General features: G+C 34.6%; 1 protein-coding gene across 15 annotated transcripts in view; it reads right to left on the bottom strand.

Moving 5' to 3' along the window:
- LOC105484451 (RAB GTPase activating protein 1 like) overlaps positions 1 to 18,663 on the bottom strand; it is a 796,528-nt gene that overhangs the window by 523,278 nt on the left and 254,587 nt on the right. The window lies entirely within an intron of this gene.

The following is an 18,663-nucleotide window of genomic DNA, read 5'->3' as shown; positions in this document are numbered from 1 at the left end:
GAAAGGAAAACTCTTAAACCGTCTCAGGCTTCCTGCTTTATCTATGATGAAAAATGCATTCGTATTTTAGATTTTAAATAATTAAGACCTCAAATTTGGTTGAAAAGCTGAGAAAAAGTTCATTGTGGAAAAGAGTGTCTTTGGGCTTAGTTCAGGGATTGATGTTGGGGGGTCAAATTTATCATCTATTTCTCATTTTTCTAAAATCTAAGAAAAACAACTCTATCAAAGTTAATTTGAAGATTCATCTCTACATGGGCAGAACAGAGGTAACAGACTACAGATTGCCGTATAACTCTCATGAGAAAAAAGTATTTTCCAATAGAAAAGATAATATACAATGAATTAATGAATTAACACCTGGCAAAATACAATAAACTTCTGAAGTTTTAATTCTGCATGCATTTTTAAAGCATTTAGATGAAAGCAGTTTTAGTTCATTACAGTTACTGGTGGTACTAACAGCAATGTAACTTATACCTCTTCCTTTTCAAAATGAAATGATTTTTGATATTAATTTGGCATCTATAACTTAAAATAACATTTGTTATTTGATATACCACATTCCTTATAATGGAGCATGAAAATAAAATATGTAACTCACAGTTACTTTTCACCTTTGCAACTGTACACCCATATCTCACATATATATATAAATGTAAAGTTAGACAATAATAAAACTTTTCAATACACTCTGAGCTTATTTGACCAGAAATGTTGCCATTATTTATTACTTAGGTATTTCTAATAGGCTTCATATTCTATTTTGCTATACCTTTTCTATTTTTGGTAGATGATTAACACATTAAATCATTACTTCAACTATATCTTCTGAAAGTGGAAAATTACCTTGTTTATTACATTTGCAGTTATGTAGCAGCCATATGTTAAAAAATGCCTCTTCTATTTCTGTATTCTATTTTGAGCAACTGCTCAATTAACACAGGGGCCATTAGGTAGGTTGCAAGTTAGTCTTATTTTAAAATACCTCTAAAGTATCAAGATGAGTTTAAATCCTAGAGTTTGAAATATTGCAAGGCTGGCAGGATAGAATCCATCCAAAATGCTTCCAAGGTCATTTTGATATCAGGTTAACATTTGCCAAAGTATTTTTTAAAAGTAAAGTCATTTCAGAGAGTCTCTTGTCATTCTTTGTTATCCTATCTTTTGAAGAAATAACATGCATTAGAAATAACGTTTCCTCCAAGAACAATGCAGCAGCTTAATAGAAAGCATTCTTCTGAAAGTTATTTTCTGGTGCACCACCAAGTCATTCAGGCAAGTCCTTCTTCTTTTATAATAGCCACAGGATATTTCTTCTTGTACATTCCTAGTTTCACTTATCACAAAATAGTTCTCTTGTTACAGGAATAAGGTAATGCTTCTCACCTACATTCACTCTTATCAGCTGCTAGGCTGGGCTGCTTGATTCAGAAGTCCGATTTACTGTGATGCAGTTACAAGGATGCTCTCAGTATATTCTTCACAATCTCTCAGCATCAATGCCTCCACCTGAGCCCAAGCCCTCCTCCTCCTCCTCCTCATCCTGGGCTGATGCAGAAAAACTCACCATCAGAAAGGTGACTCGGCCCTCCTGCCCCAATCAACAGCACAGCCAATGGCTACTGCAGCTGAAACTGTCACTAGGTAACAGTTGCCAGGCACATGCAGGCTTATAGACTTCCTCGGCAAGCTCCGATCAAGACTGACAAAAGAAGACAATGGAACTGACCGATCTTTATAATATATTAAGGTATTTATGATCTTCTCAAGGTATTCTCCTTATAGCATTTGTAAAGATTATTTTGCATGGACAGGACAGAAAAAATAAACTGGCATACTCCTGTAAACCCTGTAAAGAAACTACCACAAGGTACTATGACACTAAAAAGTCAGCAGTAATCTAATGCTCATTGGCAGAAAAAACTTATTAATTATTAAAAATCTGCCAAGTCTTCATGAACTAAAGTGATTTGACTACTAATTTATCTCTAAAATATATAGCTATATTTTAATTAACAGAAATTATAAATCATTTACTAATCTCTCCAATCCCTACCACACCCACAAAAAATTGCTGAGTTTGATGTATTTAACTGTACAAACAAATCAACAGAACTAGCACTACTGTACCAAAATCTATTCAGAGAAATAATGAAGGTCAAATATGATCTCAACAGAGCACAGAAATTAGAATAAATAGAAACACTGCTTATCCACTTTTTATCCTAATATGAAAAAAAGGTCAAATGGTCAAAGAAATTTGTTCTAAGCGCTTGAGCTACACATACCTAAACTAGAACAATGCAAATTAAACTCAAATATTTGATGGACATTAAAAACATTTCTGATTATTCTGACTTACTACAGACAAACATTCACTATTTTAAACATACTTCTTATGGGATCAGCACTTTTCTTAAAAGTGACTTAGAATTTACAAATTATTTCAGAATTAAAATACACCAGGAAAATCAAGATAAAAATGGAAGATAACTAACATTTGTTGAGTATTTTCTATATGTCAAGCATTGTGCTGTGTGCATTATATACTTCTCCTTTATAAAAATCTTAAAACTCTATGAAGCAGGTATCATCATTATCCTTTTCCAAACGAAGAAAGCAGATACTAGAGATAGTAAGTATAACTTGCCTATAATTACAGACTTGTGAAACTGGGAATGAAATAGGTTATTATTATTCTTAAGACTAAAAATTGCAAATCAAAACCACAATGATACCATCTCACATCAGTCAGAATGGTTATTAAAAAGTGAAAAAATTACAGATGTTTGCAAGGTGGTGGAAAAAAAGGAACACTTATATAATGCTGGTGGGAATGTAAATTAGTTCAGCCACTGTGAAATGCAGTTTGACGATTTCTCAAAAATTTAAAACAGAACTAGCATTCAACCCAGAGGAATAGAAATCATTCTACCAAAAAGATACATGCAGTCATGTGTTCAATGCAGCACTATTCACAACAGCAAACATGGATCAATCTAGATGCCTATCAATAATGGACTGAATAAAGAAAACATGGTACATATACACCATGAAGTACTACGCAGCCATAAAAAGAACAAAATCATGTCCTTTGCAGAAAGACAGATGCAGCTAGAGGCCATTATCCTAAGCAAATCAATGCAAAAACAGAAAACCAAATACTGCATTTTCTCACTTATAAGTGGGAGCTAAACACTGAGTACATATGGACACAAAGAGGGGAATAGTAGATGCTGGGCCTGACTCCACAGGAAAAGTGGAGGGTGAGAGGACTGAAAAACTACCTATTAGGTACTATGCTCACTATGCTCACTACCTAGGTGATGAAATCATTTGTATACCAAACCAGTGACACACAATTTACCCATGTAACAAACCTGTACGTGTACTCCCTGAACCATAAATAAGCAAAAATACAAGAATAAAACAAATAAAACCCCCACTCTCTTCTTTCTTCTGATGGTTGCTGGTCAGAAAATGTCTTAGAATAATTTCAAATTTTATAAAAATGATTTATATCATATCAAGTATCTTTTCTTACTGCAATGGAATAAAACTAAAAATCACAAGAGGAGCTTTGGAAACTGTGCAAATATATGGAAATTAAACAATATGCTCTTGAATGACCAATGGGTCAATGAAAAAATTAAGAGGAGAATTTTAAAAGTTCTTAAACAAATAAAAATGGAAACGCAGCATACCAATACCTATGAGATACAGCAAAAGCAATAACACAGAAACTTATAGAAATAAATGCCTAATCAAAGAAATAGAAAGACTTCAAATAAATAACCTAATGACACACCTCAAAAAACTATAAAAGCAAGAACAAACCAACCCAATATTAGTAGAATGAATAAAGAGCAGAGCAGAAGTAAATGAAATTGAGACCTAAAAAACATACAAAAGATCAACAAAACAAAAACTTGATTTTGGAAAGATAAACAAAATCAACAAACCCTTAGCTAGACTAAGCAAAAAAAGAAGACCCAAATAAATAAAATCAAAGATGAAAAAAAAGACATTACAATTGACTCCATGGAAATACAAAGGATCATTGGAGACTATTGTGAAAAATATATACGCCAACAAACTGGAAAACCTAGAAAAAATGGCAAAATTCCTGGACCCATACAATCTACCAAGATTGAACCATGAAGAAATAGAAAATCTGAACAGACCAATAATGAGTAAAGAGACTGAAGCAATAATAAAAAGTCTCCCATCAAAGACATGCCCAGAACTTGATGGCTTCACTGCTGAATTCTACCAAACACTTAAAGAAGAACTAATATCAACTCCACTCAAACTATTCTTAAAAAGTTAAGAGGAGAGAATACTTCCAAACTCATTCTATGAGGCCAGCATTATCTTGATACCAAAAGCATACATGGACACATACAACAAAGAAAATTATAGGAGACCAATATCCCTGAGGAACATAGATGCAAAAATCCTTAACAAAACACTAGCAAACCAAACAACGCATTAAAAAGATATGCCATGTTCATGGATTGGAAGAATTAATATTGTTAAAAGGACAATATCACCCAAAGCAACATACATATTTAATGCAATCCCTTTCAAAATACCAAAGACATTCAAATAAATAGAGAAAAAAAAAAAAAAAAACTAAAATTTGTATGGAACTACAAAAGACCCTGAATAGCTAAAGCAATCCTGAGAAAAAAGAACAAAGCTAGAGGCATCACTCTACCTGACTCCAAATATACTACAAAGTTATAGTAACCAAAACAGCATGATATTAGCATAAAAAAGACCAATGGAACAGAACAGAGAACCCAGAAATAAATATACACATTTATAGTCAACCTAAATTCAGTAAAGGCACCAAGAAAATACACTGTTGAAAAGATAGTGTCTTCCATCAATGCTGCTGCAAAAACTAGATATCCATATGTAGAAAAAAATAAAACTAGACTCCTGTCTCTCACCATATACAAAAATCAAGTCAAAGTTGATTAAAAACTTAAAGGTAAGACCTGAAACTATGCAGCTAATACAAGAAAACACTGGGGAAATGCTTCAGGACACTGTTTTTGGCAAATGATTATTTGAGTAAGACCTCAAAAGCACAGGCAACAAAACAAAAATAGACAAACAGGATGATATTAAGCTAAAAAGCTTCTGCATAGCAAAGAAAATAATCAACACAGTGAACAGGCAACCTATAAAATGGGAAAATATTAGCAAACTATCCACCTGACAAGGGATTAATAATGAGAAAAAAAGAATTAAAAAGTACGCAAAAGATAGGAATAGACATTTCTCACAGGAGGACAAACAAATTGCCAAGAGGTATATGAAAAATTACTCAATTTGCATCTGGCAAATGCAAATCAAAACTAAAATGAGATATAGTCTCACCTAGTTAATATGGCTATTATCAAAAAGACAAAAAGTAACAAGCACTGGTGAGGATGCAGAGAAAACAGAACACTCATACACCATTGGGGGAATGTAAAACTAAAATAGCCATTATGGAAAACAATATGGAATTTCCTCAAAAATTTAAAAATAGAACTATCACATGATCCAGCAATCCCACTGCTGGGTATATATCCAAAAGAAAGGAAATCAGCAATATCAAATAGATATATGCGCTACCATGTTATTACAACACTATTCACAATAGCCAAGATACGGAATCAACCTAAGTGTCCATCAAGATATAAATAGGTGGGGGAAAAAAGCAATATGTATACATAATAAAATATTATTCAACTATAAAAAATAATGAAATCCTTACATTTGCAGCAACATTATTGGAACTGGAGGACATTATGTTCAGTGAAATAAACCAGGCACAGAAAGACAAACATTGAATACTCTCACTCATATGTGTGAGTTTAAAAAGTTGATCTTATCAAAGTAGTGAGTAATATGATAGTTGCCAGAGGCTGAGAAGGGTAGGGAAGAAGGAATGAAAAGAGGTTGGCTAATGGTTACAAAAATGCAGTCAAATAGAAGGAATAAGTTCTAGTGCTTGTAGTGAGGAGATTATAGTTAACAATTTACTGTATATTTCAAAATAGCTGAAGAGAAGTTAGAATGTTACCAACACCGTAAGTCATAAATGTTTGAGATGATAGATGTCCCAATTTCCCTGATTTGATCATTACACATTGTATGCATGTATCAAAATATCACATGTACCCCATATATAACTATTATGTATAATTAATTGTAAAAATTATTTCTACTCCCTGATTCTAAAATAAAAGTTGGAAAAAAATTATTTCTAAAGAGTAGAAGGCCCTATTCTTTCCTCCATGTTGAATTGCCTTTCAGAGAAAACTATGTTACTGTCAAAATCTTTGGAGGTTTAGGTGAATATAGAATGGTAAGTGTATTTCTCATTACCAGAAATGAGATGTAAGACACATTAGAATAACAATTTTCACATGAATACTATGTTTAAGGATGAAAAGGCAATATTTAAATTTTATACAAAAGGCTAGAAAGTCCTATTTTATAGGGAAATATTTTGACTTTTAGAGATGAAAGTATTAAAATCAAATTCAGATCTAATATTCTCTAGTACAAGAAAAATAAATATTTAAAATAAAATTATATTTGATAAATATTCATGAATATAGATAGGTCTCACATTCCTTGTAAAGAAAAGTTAAATGCTAAGATTCACTACCAAACCATTGAAAAAGTATAGCCATTACACATATTTGAAACAGTTTTGAATCATAATATTTCTAAAATTAGGAAAATGGCAAAAAATACCATTCAGAAAATTTCACATACTAAATCCCTTTAGTTTGTTTCCAAAAAGTAATCACTGGTAACTATTTGAATCTAGAAATACTGTAAATAATCCATAACTGCACATGCTTCTAAAGGGAGATGAAAACATGAGATAAAGTTTCAGAAGCAGTGTCTTTGACCCACTAAGTCTCCCTCTTTCTTTCCACCAGCTTAAAAAAAAAAAAAAGAAAAAAGCTTCAGCAGCTCAAATAAAGTAGTTTTTTCTTTTTAGCAACTGACTGTACTAGCTCCTTGTTTTTTTGTTTGTTTTTGTTTTTGTTTTTGTTTTTGTTTTTTTGAGACACAGTTTCAATCTTGTTGCCCAGGTAGGAGTTCAATGGCATGATCTCGGCTCACTGCAACCTCTGCCTCCCAGGTTAAGCAATTCTCCTGCTTCAGCCTCCCAAGTAGCTGGGATTATAGGAATGCACCACCACGACTGGCTAATTTTGTATTTTAGTAGAGACGGGGTTTCACCATGCTGGTCAGGCTGGTCTCGAACTCCTGACCTCAAGTAATCCACCCGCCTTGGCCTCCCAAAGTGCTGGGATTACAGACGTGAGACACTGCGCCCAGCTGACTGTACTAGCTTCCTTACTTTTCTTCCTTCCCATACTTTTTTCCAATCAGATTATAGTATGAACACATTTATAACATGAAGTTTTACTGACAAAAGAGTACTAATATATATTTACACAGTTTCCTATATAAAGCATTCTTTGTTTTTAAATTAGGCATAATTCTCTTCATTTTCAGGGTCATTAGGTATCTTATTATTGCCATTTTTTTCCACAATCATCAACTGCCTCCTTCTGCTTTCAACTGATGAATGCTAATCAGAAAATATCTAGGAGGAATCATTATACGGAATTACTTGTAACAGCCCAAACTGTGTAGCTTTATTACATGATACTTCACAGGCATTTGATTTTTTATTTATACATTAGATATGTTTTATTCTTTTATATTTATCAATATTTCATTATTAAAACATCCAGTCAATTCAAACTACTCCTCAAAAGAACTTAAGTAGCAAAGCATGAAAGGACCATTAGTCGTCAATGGCAAATAGGATAAATAATAGGCAATGTCTATCAAAGAGAACTATACAAGCAATATAGTATCAAAGAAAGTAAACAAATAGAGGCCGGTCAAGGTAGCTCACACCTGTAATCCCAGAACTCTGGAAGGCCAAGGTGGGCTGATCAACTTGAGGTCAGGAGTTCAAGACCAGTCTGGCCAATATGGTGAAGCCCTGTCTCTACTAAAAATACAAAAAATTAGCCAGGCATGGTGGTGCATGCCTGTAATCCCAGCTACTCAGGAGGCTGAGGCATAAGAATTGCTTACAGTGAGCAGAGATAGCACCATTGTGCACTCCAGCCTGAGCAACAGGGTAGTTTTGAGACTGTCTCAAAAAAAAAAAGAAAAAAAAGTAAACAAATAGAGACTAAAGTAATCCTGTTGTCCTTTAATAAATTTAAAAACGTACCAAAAGGCATATGCGTTCAAAATTTACCTATTTCCTCTACTACTTCTCCTACCTGGTAACTTTTCTCGATCTTCCCTATCATTACCCTAGCAAACCAGCATCATCTTGTGCTTAGACACCTGTAGGGTCTTCCAGTGTGGCCTTTTTGAGTTGTTTGTAGTCTCTCTTCAATTCATTACTCACAAAAGAGACAAAGTATTTTTTTCCACAATGCAAACCAGATCACATTACTTCTGTTTTAAAACACTTCACTGGTTTTATATTGCCCTTATGCTAAGATCCTAACAGGTGCTATAAAAACTGGTCTCCATGCATTCACCCAGTCTCATTTCTCTTTTATGTTGTTTAGGATTAACTAAACTACCTCTACCTCCCCACCAACTCATATCCCTCACCCAATAGTCACAAATATACTTGCTATGTTCCCTACGGTCTCAGGATATTTATAACTGCTGCTTACTAGGCCATCACACTTCTTTTTATTTAATTCAGATGCAATCTTTAGGTCTCAGTTTTAATAACACTTCCTCTGGGAAATCTTCTTGAGTTCCCACAGGGAACCAGACCAGATTCTACACTTATTATGGTTTATAATTATTTACTTCATTCAGCTTTGTCTTCTTGACTAGAATGCAAGTCTCATGAGGGGAGCAACATCTGCTTTGTTTGATGTTGCATCTCAAGTGCCTACACTGTGGTGCTAGACACAGAATAGGTGTTGAACAAATAAGTATTTAACATAATTTTAATATAAGGCACATAAAATAGCTAAAAGAGTCTATCAAAGGACTGAAAAACACTAACATCCAGTCTATGTGAAGCTCAGAATCCACAAACTTCACAAGAAAAAGCTAGAAAATGTATTTCCCAATTGTGGGAGGGGGGAATTAACCTCCTAATATATTCAAATGAAGGGCAGTATTAGTCATCTATAAATCTCCCTACACTAAACTAAATATGAGTATTTCACTAGCGCTTTGAAAAGTCCTATCTAGCAAGACAATGATTAATTACTTATCATCTTAACAATGCCAAATGCTGCAAAATACAGGATCAATGCACTTTAAATGTACTATCAAATGTAGTATTAAAGCAACTTGGTCTAAGTGCCAAGAATCAAATAAACCTCTGAAGTGATACATATCACAATCTACTGATTTAGTTACCTCTCAAGGGCAGAAAACAATTTCATGTTGTCAATTTCATTTCATTATGAGACAAATTATTAGCAACTAAGAATATTTAAGAATAAGTTAATTTAGTGGCAAAAGAAAGAAAACCTCCTCAACCTGACAAAGACACTTTATGGGAAAACCTACATCTAGCATAATATTTAATGGTGAAATATTTAATGGTGAAATATTAAATGCTTTTTTCCCAAGACTGGGAAAAAGGGAAGGATATCTGCTCTTACACATCTATACACATTGTACTAGAGGTCCCAGCCAGTATAACAATCGAGAAAAAAAAAAAAAAAAAAGCCATACAAGAAAAGGAAGATATAATTGTGCACATAAGAAATACTAAAATGTCTTTCCAAGAGCCCACTAGAATTAATGAGTAAATTTTGTCGGAACACAGGTCAATATATAAAAATCACTGCATTCCAATATACTTGCAAGAAACAGTAGGAAACAAAATTTAAAAACAATAAATCATTTAAAATAGCCTTGAAAAACAGAAAGGAGGTGAAAATGTAAAAAACCTCTACTCTGAAAACTATAAAATGTCATTTGAGAAAAATTAAAAGATCCTATATAAATGGAGATATATATATGCACTATCTTTTTTTTTTTTTTTTTTTTTTTTGACAGTCTTGTTGTGTCTCCCAGGCTGGAGAGCAGTGGCGTGATCTTGGCTCACTGCAAACTCCGCCTCCTGGGTTCAAGCGATTCTCCTGCCTCAGACTCCCGAGTAGCTGGGACTACAGGTGGCCACCACCATGCCCGGCTAATTTTTGTATTTTTAGTAGAGATGGGGTTTCACCATGTTGACCAGGCTGGTCTTGAACTCCTGAACTCAAAAGTGATCCACCTGCCTCGGCCTCCCAAAATGCTGGGATTACAGGCGTGAGCCACTGCACCCGGCCTACTATCTTTATGGAATGGAAGAATCAATACTGTTAAGAACGTCAATTTTTCTCAAATTGATCTTTAGATTCATGGCTATTGCAATTAAAATCCAGGCAGTTTTTTGTAGAACTGACAAGCTACTAATTCTAAAACCTATATGTAAACATAAAGGATCTAGGATAGCTAAAACAATCTCGGGAAAGAGAAAAAAAAAAAAACAGAAAACAAAAAACAAAGTTGAAAGACGGGCACAATCTGATTTCAAGACATATTATAAAGCCTTAAGAGTTAAGATCTTGCATAAAGGATATACAAAATGATCAGTGAGAAGAAGAAAGTCTAAAAATAAACCCACACTTATATGGTCAACTGAATTTCAATTAAAAATTCTAAGACAAATCAAGGAAAAAGGAAAATTTTCTCAGTAAATGGTACTAGAAAAATTTGAATAATCTCCTGGGGAAAAATTAACTTAGACCAAGTCCTCACAATATATAGAAAAATTTAAGTGAGATGGATCATAGATCTAAACAAAAAAAAATTGAAACTGCAAACATATAGCTTCTAAAGGAAAACATTCTAGAAGAAGAATATCTTCATAACTTAAGAATAGACAAAGATGAACAGGTGTAGTGGTTCACACTTACAATCCCAACACTTTGGGAGGCCTAACCAGGAGGATCACTTGAGCCCAGGAGTTCAAGACAAGCCTGGGCAACATAGCAAAACCTTGTTTATACCAAAAACAAAATTTAGCTGGGTGTGGTGGTGCACACCTGTAGTCTCAGCTACCTGCAAGCTGAGGCAGGAGGACTGCTTCAGTCCAGAGTTCTAAGCTACAATGAGCTATGATCATGCCAACACACTCCAGCCTAGGTGACACAGCAAGACTGTGTCTCTTAAAAAATAGACAAAGACTTATTAGGATACTGGAAGCAATAACTATAAAAAAAGTTTAATACATTATACTTAAAATAAATGTTCTGCTTAGCAAAAGACAACATTAAGCAAATCAGCAAGCCAAAGACAGTATTAGCAAAACATATAACTAACAAAGTACTTGTCCAAAATACATAACTGACACCTACAATTTGTTAATATGAATACAAATAATCCGATGAAAAATGGTGAAAAAACTGGAAGACACTTCACAAAAGAAGATATACAAATAACCATTAAGAAAATGAAAAAGTGCTCAGCATCCACAGTCATCAGGAAAAGGCAAAGTAGATGAGATACCAATATACACCCACAATGAGATACCAATATATACCCACTAGAATGGCTAAAACTAAAAGACTGACAGAACAATGTTGGTAGGGATATAGAACAACTGAAACCATACACTGTTGGTCGTAGTGTAAAATGGCTCAACTTTGAAAACTTTGACAAACAGTTTGGAATTTTCTTATGACATTTAAAAAAACTACCCTCTCTCTCCCATCAATTCCATCCAATAGAAAGGAAAACACATTGTCCACCAAAGACTTGCATAAAAATGTTCATAGCAGTATGTATAAAAATGAAATAGCCAAAACCAGAAACAGCCCACACACATCCATCAACAGGGGAATGAATAAACAAACCGTGATATTTCCATACAATGAAATATAGCAATGAAAAGGAACAAAACTAAAGACACACATAACGTGGATGAATCTTAAAACTAAAGGAAAGAAGCCATACATTGAAGAATACACATTGCATGATTTTATATGAGGTTCTGAAATGGGAAACACTAATTTTTGCTGAAAGAAATCAGAACCCTAGTTGCCTCAGCAGGGTGTGTGTGTGTGTGTGTGTGTGTGTGTGTGTGTGTGTGTGTGCATGCACTCATGTGCACACATGTACCAGTCAAGACCGGCAAGAGGTATGAGGGAACTTTCAGGAATGAGGGAAGCATTCTGTATCTTGATACATGTGGTTACACACATGCATGCATGTCAAAGCTCATTAAAATGTAATATTTAAGACCTGTGTAAAGTGATAGCTGAAAAGCCTGAAAAGGCTGTGATGGCATTTGCATGTAATCAAGTGTTCAACTTCTGTGTAAAGCCACGAAATGAGAGCCCTAAATAATTTGAGTGAATTTTGAGGCATTGCCAGGAAATTATATAGTATAATGATATTTAAAAAGAAACATACCAGAATCCTTTGTAGCAATGTGCCATAAAGAAGGAGAGCTACTAAAATGTCTAAAAGAACAGATACTGGTGGATGGAGTAAGTATATCCAGCCTGTGCGTACTTTCACACTCAATCAGCATATCTGACTCATGGCTCAGTGTTTGTACTCAAGACACAACAGCCCAGCTGCAAGTGAGACACTGAGAAAAGACATATTAAATGCCAGTTATACAACACTTTGAGACTGCCCTAGCTAGCTGAGATCTAAGACAATGGGCTAAGTAAGCAAAACCTTTGAGAGGTTCCATTATGTTTCATCGATCATAAAGAAAAATGGAGAAAAAAATACCAATTTACATATATATTTACCACCTTCTTAGTGGGAGAAAGTCTCAAACACAAAATATGTATTTAAAACTCAATTAATAGGTCAAAACAGTATGCAGAGCAATAAAATAAAACCATACACAGTATATTTCTTCTCATATTTTCCCCTAGGTACGTTATTACCTTTAATAAACATTTATTAAGTTTGAAGACAAGGAGATACTATGACTTCGAGGAAAGAATGTAGGCTTTACAATCAGACAGACTTGGGTTGGCATGATGGCTGCACCACTCATTAACTATGAGGCCTTGAGTATATCTTTCCATGTATCTCAGCTTCCATCTTTAAAATGGAGATAGTAAATACTTACCTTTAAAAGTTGGTTATGAAAACTAAAAACTTAAAAACAAAGCATACAGTGGCTATTCATTCAAAGCTCACTGATAGTAAGATAAGCATATTATTTTACCATCAGTAAGCTTTTTGTTCAATCGTTTTTCCTTCAGAAACTACATCCACAGGTAACATGCTGAGTTTTGGAAATTAATAATAACACTTTCTCTTTTCTATTGACTGCCAACTCCCTCATCATTCCTTTTTTAAAGTACATTAAAGAAAAGAAATATCGGCCAGGCACAGTGGCTCATGCCTGTAATCCCAGCACTCTGGGAGGCCGAGGTGGGCAGATCATGAGGTCAAGAGATCGAGACCATCCTGGCCAACATGGTGAAAAACCCTGGCTCTACTAAAAATACAAAAATTAGCTGGGCATGGAGGTGAACGCCTGTAGTCCCAGCTACTTGGGAGGCTGAGGCAGAAGAATTGCTTGAACCTGGGAGACAGAGGTTGCAGTGAGCCAAGATCACACTACTGCACTCAGCCTGGTGACAGTGAGAGACTCCTTCTCAAAAAAAAAAAAAAAAAAGAAAAGAAAAGAAAAATCATTGTCTGAACTTGACCATGCTTTTTAGGAAAATCTTGTGATTAGGAATAAAATAACACAAAAATTACCAAGGCTTAGTCTATGAAAACCTAAGGTATGTGGATCTTACATTTCCCAGATAAATGAGGGGCTTTTTAAAATTGTTTTTTAATATTATGTTTTATGCTAGTGGACTGGATAAAGAAAACATGGTACACAGACAGCATGGGATACTACACAGCCATAAAAAAATGAAATCACATCTTTTGCAGCAGAATGGATGCAACCAGAGGCTATTATCCTAAGCAAATTAATGCAAGAGTAGAAAACCAAAAACCCATGTTCTCGCTTGTAACTAGGAACTAAACATTGGGTACTCATGGACATAAAGACAGCAACAATAGATGCTGGGAACTACTAGAGTTGGAAGGGAGGGAGGAAGGTAAGGCTTAAAAAACTATGGGTACAATGCTCACTACCTGGGTGAAGGGATCAACCATACCCCAAACCTCAGCATCATGCAATATTCTGATATGGCAAACCTGCATGTGTATCCCTGAATGGAAAATAAAAGTTGAAATTATTTCTTTAAAAAAGAAAAAGAAAAATGATCTCAAGTTTTAAAAAAAAATTTGTTTTACCTATACATTAGGCATCTCAATTCTTGTAAGATGTATTATCTATTCCTCTGTCTTCTTAAACCAAGAATTCTGACATAATTTAATATTTGGTAGCCTAAGATCATCACTATTAACATCAATTTGAATATTGTCTTCTGATACAATCATACCTTTGTAGCTGCTGGATTTGTTTGATTTCCATAAGAATTAGGTACCTTAAAAATAATACTCAGCTCTCTATATTTTATGAATCTATTTGCATAGCAAACATAGCAGTAGCCCCTCCTTCCTGTTCTTATTTGCTGTGCTTATTTTCTAGAGGCTTCAGTATCAGAAAGTAAGCTTGTAAGAACTTTTTCTCAAAGAGAGTAAATAAAGGTAACTGCTCTATGAGTAAAGTGCCATAGCTCAGGTCTAAGCTGTCAGTTATTTCTAGATAAGTGAGGAGGTAACTGTTTTAGTATGCAGCAGGTATGAAAATACACTTAAAAGTAACACAGGAGAAAAGGAAATTTCAGCGTTTCTTACATCTCCCATGGCTTATAACTATCCATCAATCATGATCTTTTCCTGCTTGGAAATTAAATTTTTTATATCATTTCATTTTTGTATCAATGAAACCTGATAAAAATTAGAATTATCTCATAGAATTTGGTTCAAAACAGCTGTATCCCTTCAACTTTTGTACAGTAAAAACAGAGAGAGAAAAGTTGAACCTTAAGACATTTCCTACAAAAGTTTGTTAAAATTATATGAAAACAGAAGAGTACAAACCTTTTTTAAATAATGGGTTCACATTATAGGAAAGAAATGTTGGTTCACATTCATTTTTAATTAAAAGAAAATTTTCTCTTATAAAAGAAAATTGCTATTTTTTAGGATATCTTATTGTTATGGCAACTGAAGTGCTAAAAATAATAAAGAAATATCAAAGTTGTTATAGCAACTAGAATTTTAAAAAGCCATGAAGTATAGAATGATCAAACCTTGGCTTGAAATGCAACATCTATGACTCAGTTTTCAAAAGAAAACTTGAAATACTCATGCTCTTGTCTTTATAAGTTGTCTCTGCAGTCCAAGTTAAAAAACAAAAAACAAAACCTTAATCATAAGAGTTGTTTTTTATATCACTTATATCTTTCATCATTCTACACATATTCAACAATGTGACTTTGACAACCCTACATATTACTGACTTCCAAGAATAGTGGGAAATATTGAGCACTCAATAAATGTCTGTTAAACTGAACTGTATTTGGTTTGTGTGAAATTTGGATTTTCTGCTCTTCTAACTTGCTTCCATACCTCCAATCTTGAATGCTCTGCCCTAGAATACACTAAAAATGGAAAAGATTTACTTACTGCCAACATGTGGTGCCCAGATTCATGCAATTAGAGTTCAATTAAATTAAAATGTTAATGAAGGTCTATTGCATGCTAGGTATTGTTTGAGGTCTGGAACCCTACTCTCACAGAAAAAATAAAATCAAGAAGGTGCTATAAGAAGTGGTAAGGCCTTTGAAAATTATTTTTTCTTTCAGACAGGGTCTGGCTCTGTCATCCAGGCAGGAGTGCAGTGGTGTGATCTTGCCTCCTCCGGGCTCAAGCAATCCTCCCACCTGAGCCTCTGGGACTACAGGCATGTACCACCACACCCAGCTAATTGTTGTATTTTTTGTAGAGATGGAGTTTTAACATGTTGCCCAGGCTGGTCTCACCCTGAGCTCAAGCGATCTGCCTGCCTCGGCCTCCCAAGGTGCTGAAATTACAAGGGTGAGCCACTGCATGCAGCCCTTTGAAGGATTTAAGCTGAGAAGTAACACAAATTAATTTATTTTCCCCAAAGATGCCTTATTGGGAAATACAATTTTAAATTTACATGCTTTGTATCAAAAAATCAAGAAGCGTCTTTAGTTTCCTATGTTCCTTGCTAATAACTAGTGACCAAAATGCAGTAACAAATGTAATATATGTTGCTAACATAGCACATTTCCCCAGCATTTACAGACAAACCTGGCTGGAAATGGCTGGAAACAGACCCCTATGTATGTCTCTCCATACCTTTCTGCTTTATTTATACCCTCTATCTGTCTCCTTTGTTTCCCCCTAAATCCACTGGTGTATCTTTTTTTTTTTTTTTTTTTTTTTTTTTTTTTTTTTTTTTTTGAGATGGAGTCTTTCTCTTGTAACCCAGGTTGGAGTGCGATGGCACAATCTCGGCTCACTGCAACCTCCGCCTCCCAGGTTGAGGCAATTCTCCTGCCTCAGCCTCCCGAGTAGCTGTGATTACAGGCGCCCACCACCATGTCTGGCTAATTTTTGTACTCTTAGTAGAGACAGGGTTTCACCATGTTGGCCAGGCGGGTCTCGAGCTCCTGACCTCGTGATCCGCCCGCCTTGGCCTCCAAAAGTGCTGGGATTACAGGCATCAGCCACCATGCCCGGTCCTCCATTGGTTTATCTTATGAGTTAGTAAAGAAGACTTGAGAAGCTGGGCTTGGTGGGAAAGAGTGCCATGGATTTTCCTTAGACCTAGAAAGGGACTTGCTGGTTAGGGAAAGCCTGTTATATATATTATAGATTCTCATAACTCTGTAGCAACATAATGCCTTCAAAAAACACAGATGCCCTTCCTTTAACTATCTTATCCAGTAAAGAAGATGACTAGTGATGACCACTATTATTTTAAAGCTAGCCTAATATAATTATACTGCCTTTCATTAAAATAAATATTACTATCCTTTAGATTAATGATTTACAATACCTTGCTTGATTCTACTCCATGCTTACCTGCATCATAAAACAAAACCTTAATTGTCCTAGTTTTTAAAAAAGGAATTACGAGCACTGAAAAAGCACCAGAAAAGGAACCTAATATAATTTTACATAGCTGGAATAGTGCTTTTTAAAAGAAAGCTCAAAAAAAAAAAATCTGTATTGTAGCTCTCAGTATCGTATTCACACTGTCAGCAGTAATTTATTTTCTGGAAGACAACCTAATTTGTAACATTAGATTAATATGGCAAATACACATTTTCATTGATTTTATAGTTTGCTTCTAATAGATTATGGTCATGAGAGTTAAGGGTATAGTTTGTATTTAATTGTATATCTCCGTATATTTAGATAACACTGAATAAAATACAGACACACAAACACACACACCCAACACTGGTGAAAAGAGGGTCTGTGAGGACTTTTTTCCCCCATGAAATGGTTTGGCATGTTATTCAAAGTTGAAAACCCTGACACAAATAGTAGAAATGTTAAAAAATATCTCTTAATAATGATTAATTACTCTGGCAATACAAGCGAAAGTGAAGGCAGCTAAAGAACACTATTTAAATAAGTTGATAATAAACTAACTTAATTTTTTAGTTTACAGTGCCCATTAAGCTTTGGAAAATCTCCAACTACAAATCATTATTAACAGATAAAGAGTTACAGAGAATACAGTTAATAATAAGATTCTCATTTAAACATACATTTGCTCTTTACAAGAAAGCACTAAAGAAATGTCTTAACTGTTATGGCCTCCTCTATACTTCCCCCATACCTCATTTCCATCCAACACACTGCACTGTCAGCTCCTAGACCTAGAGAACTCACTTATCTCTGTATCACTCAGGGAGCCTAACACATAGTGCTTCAATCATAGGTACTCAGTGCATGTTTGTTGAAAGGATAATGTTTCTGTTGACTCTGCATTTCTGTCCCAAAGATCTCACAATATGTTGTAACAGACTTTACTAACTTTATAAAAATGATGTATGATAAAAGATGAAATGCCAGCAGAAAGAAATGGTATGAAAACCTTCTAACTCTCAGACCAGGGATGTATTCACTAGAAGATCAATACGATCCTACTGCAGGGACCTGAAATAATTTACTAAGCAATTCAATTGACTAATCAACAAAGGTCTCAGTGTGCTTGATCATCTTCTTCACTAGGCAATGGAGCTCCTCTGACAAAATATTTCATTACTGTTATCCTTGGTGGCAAGCACAGTGCCTGGCACACAGTAGAAGGTAACAATATTTGCTAAATAAATCAGGTGGACTGATTAGCGTCCCTTTCCTGTTGAACATCAACATAAAATATTATTTTACATAGCAGGTGTCTTATCTAGAATAAACATCAGGATTCTTTTAAATTATCAGAAATTGGGGTGACTTAAAACCACCCAGAATATAAAGCTGTTTACAAGAAAGCTAAAAATATTAAACTTTCTCATCATTCTATGTGCGGGAATAAGAAAAATGAGAAATCAAAGGAATTGACCTACATATGCCAGTACAACTTCCTTTTTCATCAGG

The sequence above is a fragment of the Macaca nemestrina genome, chromosome 1 (genome assembly GCF_043159975.1).
Source record: "Macaca nemestrina isolate mMacNem1 chromosome 1, mMacNem.hap1, whole genome shotgun sequence".
Taxonomy (NCBI): Eukaryota; Metazoa; Chordata; class Mammalia; order Primates; family Cercopithecidae; genus Macaca; species Macaca nemestrina.
The sequence above is the reverse complement of the archived record's forward strand: the minus strand, read 5'-3'. Positions and strand labels throughout refer to the sequence as shown.